Raw genomic sequence first — 13,625 nt, 5'->3', positions numbered from 1 at the left:
GAAACGAAGCTGTGAGGCAGCACACAGATTTGTTACTCCCTTATCCCTCCAGTCTGACGGTGTTAATGAATTCGCACCCACGGTGGGAGTAAGCTCCCAGGTTTCTGCTCTGCGATCATCCTCACCCTTTCGTGAGGTCATCTCAGGGGCAGATGTCAAAAGCGTGTTGGGGGCTGGCCAAGTCTTGGGGGTAACACCAGGGATTGTTAAGAGCAAACTCAGCACGGTGATGAGAAATGGTGAGCAAAAGCAATGCCAGGTCACTGGGCCCCTGGTGATGTTGCTTGTTCAAAGCATGGATGTTTTGTATCATGAGCCCAGCTTCATGCTCTCTTCAAATAGTCTAGACACAACACCAGATGCTCTTTTCCTGCCCCTCCTGCCCTGACTCATGGGTATAGCTGAGCTGTGTGTTGGTGAGGAATTAATGCATTGAGTACCTCTCAGATGATGGACATACTACATTACCTCATTTAATCCTCACTGCCCGCCCCCCCCCCAAGGTAGACAGTGCTATTACAGTTGTATAGACCCCAAACTGAGCCCAGAGAGCTTAAGAATCAGGACCAAGGTCACCACTATAAACGGAGGGTCCAACTGACCCAAAGCCCTTCCATTAACAGCACTGGCAAGATTCCTAATGAAAGTATGCTCGGGGCCAGGAAGCGAGGATGTGGAGCATGCCCCGAGGTTAGGAAAAACTCTCAGAGTGTTTTTCAAGTCAGGTGCTCGTCAAAGCCATTTGACAATTAGGGGAAAGTCCCAATTAAGTGGGATGAATAAAGATGAAGAGAGAATGTCAGGATGTCACCAAAAAAGAGTGATCTGAAGTGTATAATGCAACTAACTCCTTCCCGTGTGGGTGAAAAAACTGGTAGTTGAAGACAACAGCATCTCCAGGCCGGAGACCCTCAACATCAGCAGAGGACAAACTTCGGGACAGGCAACCTCTGAAAGGTGGGCAGCTGGAAAACGCCCACACACTGCACCATGGGGCAGAAGGCACTGTGGCCCCTCTGTCCAACGCACGCATTTTTAAAACACTGCTCACTCTACGTGTCTCTTGCCCCATGCCTCTTACTGCCCCTCAGGTTTGCTAAAATCCTCTACATAGAGAGTGTCAATTAATAAATTATGTTTACTGGAACAGCCCTGATCATAGCCCAGTGGAATATCTCAAGGGATTCTAAAGCACTGTTCCAACATTAATATTTAGAGAGAGAAAATGCCCTACTCAAATGGGAGATGAATAATAGGGATTATACTTTCAAAAACACTGGTACTGATTGACTTGCACACTGAACTGAAAAACAGAATATTTTTTAACAGCTGCATTGAAGTAGAACTGATATACTATAAACTGGATATTTAAAAGGTACAATTTGATAAGTTTATATATATATGATGTTATATATATGTGTGTATATACATATATATATAAACATTGCTTGTTTATATATATATAAACCCCCATAAAACCATCACTACAATCAAGATAATGAATCTCCAAAATCACCTCCAAAAGTTTCCTCCTGCCCCTTTGTAATCTCTCCAGTTGGTCCACATCCTTGCCAACACTTGGTATGGTCAGCCTTAATTTAGACATTCTAGTAGATGTGTGGTAGTAGTTCACTGTGGTTTCAATGAACATTTCCCTAATAATATCATGTTAAACATCTTTTCAGGGGCTTACTTGCCATCCACATATCTTCTTTGGTGAGGTATCTATTCAAATCTTTTGCCCATTTTTTAAATTGGGTCGTTTGTTTTCTTATTATTGAGTCTTGATGGTTCTTTATATATAGAATATCTACTTTAAAGGTGAGATAAACTGAGTTCTTGGAATAAAGTGAAGTGTTCGAAGTTAAATAAAAAATTTCCAGTCCAATTTTGGTACCAGGGTATCATAACTCCTAAGCCCAGTGTTCTTTATACCACACAATGCTATGGGTTATACAGAATCACAATGAAAAAAAATGAGCTAGTCAAGTAGACCAGAAGCCAAATGCAACCCATAGTACTGTGAGAGTAATGAGAAAGATGCTGAGGTATTATCAGAGGACTTGAGTACTCAAAACTGCCTAGAATTCTTGATGATAGCCATGACCTCATTACGATTGAGGCTTTGCAACTTAGATACGCAGAGTCAGGCAGGGCCCAAGAAGAGAAGCAAGAAACAACTACAGATATGTTGCTCAGTAAGGGCTGAGGTTAAAGGAGCTGAGACGCTGGAAACTCAAGAGGAGAAGGCTGGAGGATGTAGCCATTCAGATGGAAACAGCTCCAGCACTAGAGCCTGGAACCCCGAGTGGGACGCACTATTTGGCGCCCTGTCCCAGGTGCGGTCGCCCGGTCGGCATGCCTCAGGGATAAGCTTCTCACAGGCAGAGACGGCCTAGTTCGCGTGTTCTGTACTCCCAGTCTCTCTCCCTGGCTTTTCCCGCTCGGAACCCTGTGTGGCGAGCACAGCGCTGGGCAGTGGTACCAAATCAACACTGGCTGACTTACACGTGAGGATGACGTACCCGCCACGTCTACTAGTCATAAGGAGACTGTTAGGCATGTGTTAAATTACTGTAGAGAAGGTTTAGGTTACAGAAAGAACTTTCCAGCTGTAAGGGATGCGACTTAAGAGAACTCATGCAGACAGGGCTGAATCTTTGCTGGGCATCCTTCAGGATAACAGAAAGATAACTCACCATTTGATAAGGCAAATAGAAGCCCAGGAGAAACAAATGACTTGTAAGGGTCTCTTTGGGCTCTTAAGGATTCAGAAAAATAAGCCATTATTTTTTTCCCCATTAATTGGCAGTCCCCCCTCAACCCTCCATCACCCCCACTCCCTTAGACAACAGTCACCCTGCTCCTTGCCCGTTTCCTATCTTTTTCATACTTCAGGCTGTACTTTTTACTGCAGGTTTGAGGTGCCCAGGGATCTGCTAGTGAGAGTCAGGAAAACCAAAGCAAAGGACCAGAAAGGAACTGATGGGCTAAAGAAAAAACTAGGCATTCTCGGGAAGGACACCAGGCCACTTGTTCTAGCCACAGGTTCATGGCATCTGCAGGTTTTTTCCAATCTTACTAAATATTTTACCAACTGTCTCTGCAGTTCCCTCAGCAGACAGGCATAACGAGTGCTAGAGGCTTCTGCTGTGGAGTCTGTCCTCTAGGCCTCGTTAAGCTCTGTCGGGAGGAGACAGTGCAGTGTAGGGGAGGAAGACATTCCCTCTACCCTCTGGGTCCTTCTGGCCGGGTTACGTATTGAATTGACATGAGACAGAATAACAGGAGAAAATCAAACAAAGCTTTATAACATGTCTACATGCGAGACACTCAGGAAAACTGAGCAACTCACCAAAATGACGGAGGCTCTCATCTTAGACACCATCTTCAGCTAAAGACAAAGCCGAGACTGTTGGGGGTACTCGTTTGGGATTTCATGGGAGAAGAAGACCGTTTACACGGAGATGGAAATGTAAATGGGCCAACAACAGACAACGTGACCTGAGAGATGCGTTTTACATGACGTTGCAGTGATCCTAGGTATTAGCTCCTTCCTGGGAAGGCCCTTCTATTTTACATTCTTTTAGGCAGTTGTCGAGGAGGTCAAGGTTTCTTTCAGAGTTCTTAAAAATAATCAAGCTAAAGAGCCACATTTTGGGGGGGCCAATTCTGATCTCCAACAGCGGCAAGAAGAAAGGGAGGCAACTCACCAGGACACATGTAAACCCCTGGATAGAGCGGGAGCCTGGGGCAGTTTATGGGCCCCCAAGATGGAGTGTGTGGAAATCTCTAGCTCTTCCAGAAACTGGGAGGACACTTCTTTTTGCTCAAAAGCCTGAAGCAAAGAATCCCAGGTGAGTGGGATTCTCAGATGACTCTGCCCCCAGAATGCTTTAGGGGAAGAGGAGCAGGCAGCTTCAGATGGCAGCCAGCCTGGACACAGCTGGCTGCTCTCTAAAGGAACATCAGGGCTGAGATGGAAGGCAGACCCGGGATTCCAGAGAAGAGCCTCCTGGCCCCTCATGCCTGGGCAACGACCACAACTCGCCCATTGCAGATAACTGGGCGACAGACGGCCGCTCCGGCTCCTCCTGTTGTAATCCTCCTCTGCAATCAACTCAGACTCGCAACTAACCTAATACCAATAGCACTAATTGTTTTTCTGGGAAGCCTTAAAATCCTCAAAGTTAGAAGTCCATTACATGGAGCTGTGTAACTTTTGATAAGGGAAATAACTTTTTGAGCGTTGGTTTCCGCATCAGTAAAATGAAAATAACTTGACCCACCTCTCCAGGTATTGTGAGAATAATGTAAAAATGCTTGCATACTTCAGGCACATAGTAGGTACTCAATAAACGACAGATGATACTCTTTCTTCCTCTTTCCCTCCCTTCCTTCTTCTCAACTAAAGCTTTTCTCAAATGTTAACTTCCCCCCGAGAGGGATGGGGTGTTACTGATCTTGCTTCTACATTGGAAAATTAGGGGCGACTGCTTATGCAAGGTCAAACATCCACGGCTGAGAGCAGGATCCAAGAATCCCCAGTGCTCTGCTGTAGCAGCTAGAGCCCTTGGGCTTAGAATGCACCTTCTCCATTTCCATTTTCTCTGCAGTGAAGAAACAATTCTCAAGTTGCGTCTACAGCTGAAGCTCTGCTCGGAGCCTGTGTCTGACAGCTCCTCTTGCAGCATTCCTGCCCCTGGCTGCGTTGTGGCCTGCTGACAAGCACAGCTTTGCTCTTGACGGTTCTTCTATCTGCTCTGCCCCTCACCCACCTGGGAGTTTCTCTGTTCCTTGTGTCTGAGCATGGCCGATAAGGGCGGGTACTAGGAACTCCACCCTTTACTGAGAAAGACAGGCTGGTTTATCGCCTTGCCACCAGGAGCCAGCCATCAACCACCCCGGGGATACATCAGGAGCTTCGCTGCTGGGAAAATGCCATTCCTCATATAGGCACTGTTGCATCCTCCTGCGCTAGCCCCCTCCCCAATTAATCAGGAAGGAACTCTACAGAATATACACTAAAGCTGTTATGTTGAATGGGCTAAGAAATCCAGTCTGACTCCCTGCAGACCTTGTAATTTCTTCTTAACCTTTTTAGTGGTGAGAGAAGAAAGGAAGAGGATGAAAGAGTTTTGGTTGTTTTTCTGTTTAAGTTAGTGTGGTGAGCTCCCAGTGGCCAGTTAGGTAGCCCTGGGCGCCCCGCCTCTCTGAAGCAAGGGATCCCAAGTGTGGGGTCTATTTAGGGAGGTGATCAGAGCCGGGTATCAGGTCCCACAGGGCTGGCACTGATCTCTATTATGTTCCTTTTAAGAGGGTTGGCAGGCCTGGAGTCTATTTTTAAACCCGTGAGAAAGGTGCTACATGGATTCTGGAGAGGGCCAACATCAACCCGGGGATCACAGTGGGGAGGTGGGAGAGAGCGAGGTGAATCTAGGATTTTCTCTTCACAAACACGCGGGGCTTCCCCTCATTCATGGGACCATATTGGCTGTCCTTCCAAAGGGGCCTCTTTAGTGGCAGGCCCACTCTTTGATGAGACCTCGGTGGAATTTGACACCTCACCAGCCCTTGAGTTGGAAAAGAGCTTTGCCCTCCAGATCCATTTTCAGTATCGAGAATTTTTTTTATATCCCCACTCCCAGTATGAAAAATCAATGTGCTTTTTTATATATCTGTCATCTCCCTCTCTTCCAATTTTCAAATGATATGCTCTGGAACCCGCACCCCACACCCCCCCATCACTGCAGAGCCCACAGTCAAGAGTTTGCCAATGGGAAGAGCCAAGCAAAGCCTGAGCTCCCCAGTAGTCTCTGTGCCCAGCACCCCAGACATCCCGTCCCTGTGCTGGAGAGAAAGGTGAGGAGTGGATTTGAGTGGCAAGTCGGCAGGGAACAGGATTATTTTCCCAATAGTGAGAAGCAACAGGCGTCCAAATGTCACTGTTTCTCATCAAATAAACAGATGAAGAGAACAGAATGTTTTATGTACAACAACAAATTTTAGCTTCAATATCCATTTCTCTTTTTGGATAAGAAATAGAACTGGGATTCCTGCAGAACCGAATGCCTTGAGAACAAGCTGAGCCGTTCTGGGACCTCCCAGCACGACCCGGGCAGGGAAGTCAGGACAAGACGAGGTATCCTCTCCCGGGCATTTATCTCGGAATCTTGATGCCCAGCACAGAGGAAGCGCTCGATACTTCTCTTGAGTTGAACAGGAGTCTGTTCCCCAAGTCAACCAAATGGGACCTTCCACCCGGCAGGGTCAAAACAACATATGTGAGTGTTGGCATAAGTACTGGCCACACACCAGAGGCTTGATAAATGTCAGCTGAATTGGAATCTGAAGAAATCCAATCAATTCAGGTTTTAAAATGAGTCACACCACTGAAAAAAAATCAGATATTTGGGACTGGTTGACCCAATTGTTCATTTCCCACAAGCTGTTATAGTCCTCGTGGAAACGGTTTTGGAATCACCGTGGCTTCTCAGGGGGAGAAGTTATAGGTGCTGCCCACCCCAAAGCCCTGGGCTGAGCTGCAGGAGGGATCCCGCACCCCAGCCGGCACCTCCCAGCCTTTCCCCCCCTACTCTCCATTAGCACTAAATTGTCAGTCCAGGCCCAACACCGCTTCCCCGCTTCCTCACCACCAAGGCAATGAGGCAGACAGCTCTTCAAGAGTTCACATCTCTCTACTGAGGGTGAGAAGATGTTGAGAGGCCATGAGGTGCATAAATATAATTCTCAACGCCTCCCCCATCACGGAGGGCACTGGCCCGTGTCACATCGTCATGCTTCATTTTCCCCACTGTGGGACGCACGGGCTACATTCAGAACTGACACTTCAGAACACACTACCTGACTGCTGATTGCAGAGGCCAGACTCAAGGCGGAAATCACACGTTTTGGAAAACATGTGTGAGATGCACTGCCAGAATGGTCCCACTTACTCAACTATGCCCAGTGCTTCCACACATCATGGAAACTTTCCTTTGCAGCCTGCTGCTATAGGAAGAAGAGCAGTATGTAGACACTGGAGAAAGTGCAAAATCAAACTCACTTCTCACTTGGACATGCTAATATGGAAAACGTTTTTTTCTTTCTTTCAAATTGCCAAATGGACTTGAGTATTGGTAGTGAACTCCATGGTTCCAGAATTTCTAAAGGATGCTCAAGTGTCAGTTCAGACAGCCCTGCATGGTTGACCAATGGATCTGCTCAGGCCTTTCCTTCATTTGGACAATTCTCCCTGAAGGGACAGAGCCAGGATGGCTCATCGCCAGCCACATAGAGACCTACCCGAAGAATTCCAGAGGGGCCTGTCTCCCCCTAAAGTTGTCCAGCCTCTGGAGCAAGGCTTTCCCAGCTTGAGGGAGATGGCCTGGGGACATCCAGTGGGAGCTGGGGCCTGGGAAGATCATGTTGTGTGCCTCCTTCCATGCTCTCTGGCCCATAATATGTCACTGTCCTGACAATGAGATACAGATGAAAGAGCAGGAAGGGGAAAGGACCTGAAAATATCATTGGCTAAAATTTATGAACCAGGTATTGACATATTGAATCCTCACAACCACCCTTTGAGGTAGCTACTAGTCTTATCTCCATTTTACAGAGGACAAAGCCAAGGCACAAGAACATTCAGTAATTTGCCCAAAGTCCCCAAGAGTAGTACGATGCTTTGGGTGTTATCTGAAGCAGAGAGAAGGGAGTGGCTCTGGTTTTTGCTTGATTATATGAGCCTAAGGTATTTTTAGGGTAGGTGAGAGAAGTGAAATTCAATATTTTCCAGGAAGAATTTCTCGACCTTGGAAGTTTGAGTGCAATCAGGGCCCCTTTATTAATTTGGCCATTCTCTTTAGTCAGAAAAGACCCCAACACAGAAATGTTAGGGCCCTTTTTATATGAACAAAATCCTATAAAGGTTCAATGAGGATGGCTGAGCTGAGATTGTCCTTTCTGAGGGGCTTGGAGAAATGGAGAGTCTGGAAACAATAAGGTTGATTTTAATCCCAGTTTACTCCAGTGGAATTTTCTAGAATTATAACAGTAACACCTCCTCTGGACCAGGTGGAAGAAGTTCCGGGAAGCAGGTGCTGAGCCTTCCCAGCTGCCCTGGGTCCTCAACCCTGAGGAGGGATGACAAGACTGTGGAGCCCTGGGGACCCTCTGCTGTGGAACCAGCTTCTTTCCCCTTCTTTGGGCCCCAGTAGTCAGGAGCGGGCCCCAGTAGTCAGGAGCAAACCCTGCTGGCCAAATGCTGACTGAAGACATTTTCTCTCTCTTCCTGGAGCCAACTCATTTCAAAGCAACTAAACCCAGTTAAACTGCTACTCGGCCTACCCACCATCTCCTGAATCTTGTCATTCCTCACGACTTGACAACAGGAAGACAGGCTCTTTCCTTCAAGATCCTCTTAAGCTCCTTTCAACAGGGCACTTAGCAGCTACCATCGAAAAACACCCTGGCATCTGCCTTCCACTTCCGGGTCCTATTTTCTCTGTGCTACCAAGGCGACAAGAGCAGGTGCCACACATAATCTTTCACACGGGGCTCACTGTACTATTCTTAATCATTGAATAGAGACCATTATCTTTCTATTTAATCTTCTTGTGAATTCTGGCTGGCTTCCCGTTCAGATATCTTTTCATACAGTAGTTGTATCACCCCCCTCTTTTTTTTTTAAAGATGTATCTTTTTTTTTTTTTAAAGATTTTATTTTTCCTTTTTCTCCCCAAAGCCCCCCGGTACCTAGTTGTATATTTTAGTTGTGGGTCCTTCTAATTGTGGCATGTGGGACGCCGCCTCAGCGTGGCTTGATGAGTGGTGCCGGGTCAGCGCCCAGGATCCGAACTGGCAAAACCCTGGGCTGCCAAAGCAGAGCACGTGAACTTAACCACTCGGCCATGGGGCTGGCCCCCTATCGCCCCTTTTTTAATTACTTAAATAAAAAAGGTGAGGAAATAAGCTATAAATGATCGGCCACATCTGGATTTCTCTCCGTCCTGCTTATCTGGAAAAATCCCCACCTCCCGTGGGTGAATCCTAAGGTATGTTACTCGTTTGGATGTTTCTAATCTGCACAATGATGAAGCATGGCCAAATGGTCTCTTTTTAAAATCTTGGCTTCATATCTTTTTAAAGAAATAAAACATTATTGAAGTATTGATGTTCCCTGCATCTCTAAAATTTTATGACTTTATCAAGTAAGGACCTTGTTTCTACTCTAAAATCAACCTTGAAATCCACTTCCATGAGCTACTTTTCAAAATGACCTTTCTCAGCACCCCGACCTTGAACTCTTAAATAAAGGAGTGCTTCGTATAGAGAAAGAATGAGAGAAATGGGCAGTGAATCAAGGATCGCTAGAAAAGTCATTATCGTTTCTGTAATGACTGAGCTGGTTCATAGCCTCCAGAGAGAAACATTTCCAGGATTTCAGAAACAAGATACAAAGATGGCAATCAACAAATGTTTCCAAAGGAACATCACTGCCAGTATCTACATCAGCCTTCAGTCCCTCAAGTGCTTTTGGGGTGAGGGTAAGAGAGCTACATTATCAATACAAGGCTTGGTGGTACTCATAGGTCTGCTTCTCCTCATTCATTTATTCTTCCATTCAAATGTGAACTGTTGCATTGTCATGTACAATCTAAAAACTCAATGGCAGACACAAATAAGTATATTCTATGGTCCTACCCAGGGCAAGATTGCAAACTAGTAAAGGTGAAAGATATAGCTCCGTGGGAAATAAATAGAACAGTACAAGGGCTAGAGTCAGTCAGACAAGAGCTGAAGAGATGGCCCATGGCAGCGTATGATGAAAACCAAGTGAGAGGTTCCAACCAGAAGTGCCAGGAGTTCAAAGGAAGGGTTGAGGTGTGAGGGGGATACAGCACTCAGGGCAATCATTCATCGAGCAGTGAGATTGGAACCAAACCTTAAGGAATGCCAGTTTCTAGAAAGTCATGGGGATCAATTTCAACACCACCAACCTCTTTTGGTGCCCCCGTGTCCCAGGTGCTTGGTTCTAGGCAATAAAGAGGACATGTGCTTCCAACAGAACATGTGGATCCAGAAACAAACACGTGAAAATTAAAAACATATACGTTAGGCAACAAAACAAATATGCGTACTCTAGGAAATTGTGCAAACATTGTGTAAAAGAATAACTCATTCCTAACGATAGCACAGCTTTGAAAGTTTTAAACGACTCCTGCCACGAGGTTGAAGGGAGTTTCCATCCCTCACAAAGATTTTATGCAAAGAGAAAAATGACGTGATGGTTGTTAGATTCATTCATTTGTTCAAAAAATATTTGTGTGCATGTTGGTGCCAGGATCCACCACTGAACAGACAGACAATGGGAGAGAGGGGACGTGGAGAGATGGGCAATAAGATATCTATTCCACAGGGAAGTGGCAAGTGCCATAAAGAAAAATCAAGCAGGAAAAGGGCCAGAGAGTGATGCGAGACGCAGGGTTATGTATAGGAGGCCTCACTGAGGAGCTGACGCTGGAGCAGAGGCCTGAAGGCGGGAAGGAATGGACCTGGTGGTATCTGGAATCGCACAGGTTGTGAGAGGCGAACTTGACGCAGTCAAGGAACACTCCAGCGCCCTCCACCACCCCTCTCCCATCACCCACATACACCTCTTGCTGGGTCTGCAATGCCCTGCTCTACACCTGCAGAATCAACGCATCTTCTGATGCCGTGGGACTAGAGGTTAGAAGCATTGGTGGAGGAACTAAAAGAAACAAGAATAGGTAACATTTTGGGGGGGCTTACTATGTGCTAGGCATTGTTCCAAGCATTTTACAAGTGTTAGCTCATTTAATCCTCACAGCAACTTTAGAAGGTAGGTGCTCTGATTGTCCTTATTTCAGGGCTGGAAAACAGAGGCACAGAGAGGTTAAGAAACTTGCCCAAGGTCACATAACATATAAGTGGTAGAGTCAGGATTTGAACTCAATCTGGAGCCCAGCCTGCTGTTGTAAGCATTCTGCGCTAGTGGAGGCTGAGGCTGTGGAAGGATAGAAAGCCTGGGACTCTGAGGAAGCAATAAATATAAGAGACGTCAGGCCTGCCCGGGAAAGAGATGAGAGGAAGCCCGGGAAGTCCTCTGTTCTCGCAGGGCAGCGCGGTGTGCTCCACAGCAGTGCTGGTCCAGGCCACTTACTCTAATTACTACTTTGCATCTGCTAAGTGCCTGCCCTGTACTCAGGCCAACCAGGGAAGCCGAAGTCACAAACAGCTGAAATAGGCCTCTCGGGTCCCCCCGGGACTCCCTGGCATGCTGCCAGCTAACCAGACCCGACAGGAGGCCACGCTCACACGTTCTCGATTTTTCACTACTATCTTTCAATTTCTTCCTGGCCTCTGGTTGAATTCATATATGGCACTAGCATTTTTCAAATGCCCTGTAGGAGTTTGTTCAGTTAACCTGAGTGACTCATTATTGTAGCCTTGCACTTACCTCCTCTCCTCCCCGGATGAGACTTCCTCCCACACCCCGCCCAGGGGGAGGGGAGCGGAGCAGACTCTTCTCTTGCACTAGATTCTTCCCACCCAAGTGGCTCGATGCTTTCGGGCCCAGAGGTAATGGTTTTCCTGGAGTCCGAGGCCTGGGTAGCTCCAGTACGTGTCCAGGCCACTTTGAGGGAATGTGTGTGTGTACACACATGTGTATGTGTATGCACGCATGCCTGTGTGTGCACGCACATGTGTGTGTATCATCACTGTCCGGGCAACTTCAGACATTGAGACAGTGAGTCGGAGGGTGTTAGGCTCCTGGGGGCTGGGGCCGGGTGAGGGGAGGACGGTGAGGAGGGCAGAGGGCTGCTGGACCCCCTGTCTTCTGTAGTCAGACGTATTAGAGTTGACTAGACGGATTACTTACAGAGAGTCCAGGCCGCTGAGGGTGAGGAGAGAACATCCCGCATACACACACATCGAGTGGTTTTGGCATTTAACTTATAACCGTGCCTCACTAGAACATTGGTGAAATCCCTAACTAGAAATACTAAAGAGAAACATCTCTGCCCTGTTCTTCTACACTGGTGCAAAGTATCCCTCTCTGGGAAGAAAGCCACCCCTTTCTGTTTTAACTGGGGACTCCATTTGGAAAGCTCGAGAGAGGAGATGAAAACCAGTCGGAGGTTTTCTTGGCCCAAATCTCCTCGACCACCTCAACCTGCCTGTGCCCTCTGCATTTCCTGGACAATCAGCAAGCTTTGGGCCATCCACAAGCCCCTCAGCCAGGACCTAGGGGTCCTGCCCTAACTGGAGGGACAACATGCTGTGCCATCCCAGAGACGCCTTTTTGGCAGGATAGCACAGGAACCATCCCCCCGCCCAGCAGTTGTGCTGAGTGCCCTCAGCTTGAGAACTGCACCCCAGGGGTCATAGGTGGAAGGGACTCAGCAGGACCCACCTTTCCAGGCTCTCTGAGCCTTGGGTGCTCGGGCTCTGATCTCACCACACTTCCTGCCTCCCCCAACCCCTTCTATTTCCACCTCCCACATTGCCGTTGTCTTCTGCAGAGGGATAGGCTGCAATGATCACCAACCCCAATGAGAGAGGAAGTGTTGGACAGGCTCTGACTGCAGCTCGAGAGGCACTGATTTCGGGACCTGGGAACAACCCCTCATCTGGGTCTGGAAAGATGAAGTGACTGGCTCAAGGTTACAGGTCATGGCAGAGGTAGGACCAGAAACTAAGTCTTCTGTCTTCTAGTCCAGCATATTCCACAACCTCACCCCCGGAGTGATGACCCCTTCTCCCTGCCCTTACTGGGAAGAAATGTGCTCAGGACACAGAGAGCAAGAACCAACCAAGTACAGAAAGCGAGGGCAGGGAGGCGAGGGCACAAGGTCTCCAAGGCCAAGAGGGGCTGGGGGCAGACATCAACTGCAGGTCCAATCCCAGAGTCCAGGACTAGGGAGAGAACAAGTGCTGGGGGCAAAGGAGCAAATCGAGTGGGGGCTGAGGGATCCACGGCTGTTTGCAACTCAATTGCATGAGGCAGCCGGCTGGGGCCTGGTGGCTGGCCCCATCTAAACTAAGCTGAAGGACAAAGCAGCCAGAAAGAACTCTGGCCAAATTGGGATCAGAGCTAAGTAAACCCAAGGATTTAAGTCATTGGGATTTTAAATGGCTAGGCACAAAACAGGAGCTCAGTCACTACTTGGTGAGTCCTTAGTTTAGAGAGAGGAGCCTGTTCATATGGCCTACAATAGCCTCTTCCCACCGGGGACTAGCGAAGGGCCCCAGAGCCCTTCAGCAATGGGACCTGTCTGTCATGCCCTCTTATCCCAGATCGTAAGTTGTCCCCCAGCCCACTCCAGTTCTGAGAAAGTCTACCCCTGCTATGGGACTGCCCCATGGAAGAAGGATTATTTCCCAGGGAGCTGTTAAACCAAACATGCAAACTCTCCGGGCCAAAAAGAAATTGGGTATGTGGTAGGAAAGCCCACCTGTGTCGGGTGAATCTATGCCTGGTGTTTCTTTGGTGGGTATTTCAAACCAGGAAAGTGAAGCTGCTATTCTCAGGCCTCCTAATGTCACCCCTCCATGTTTGTCCCTGTATCTGTTTGCCACTAACAAGTGGAGTGAGTGACTGC

At 47.7% G+C, this 13,625-nt stretch overlaps 1 protein-coding gene across 12 annotated transcripts in view; it reads right to left on the bottom strand.

The window, feature by feature from the left end:
• Nucleotides 1-13,625, bottom strand: part of ANK1 (ankyrin 1) — a 207,559-nt gene that overhangs the window by 104,135 nt on the left and 89,799 nt on the right. The window lies entirely within an intron of this gene.

Source organism: Equus caballus, chromosome 27, assembly GCF_041296265.1.
Source record: "Equus caballus isolate H_3958 breed thoroughbred chromosome 27, TB-T2T, whole genome shotgun sequence".
In the NCBI taxonomy this organism is placed as follows: Eukaryota; Metazoa; Chordata; class Mammalia; order Perissodactyla; family Equidae; genus Equus; species Equus caballus.
The sequence above is the reverse complement of the archived record's forward strand: the minus strand, read 5'-3'. Positions and strand labels throughout refer to the sequence as shown.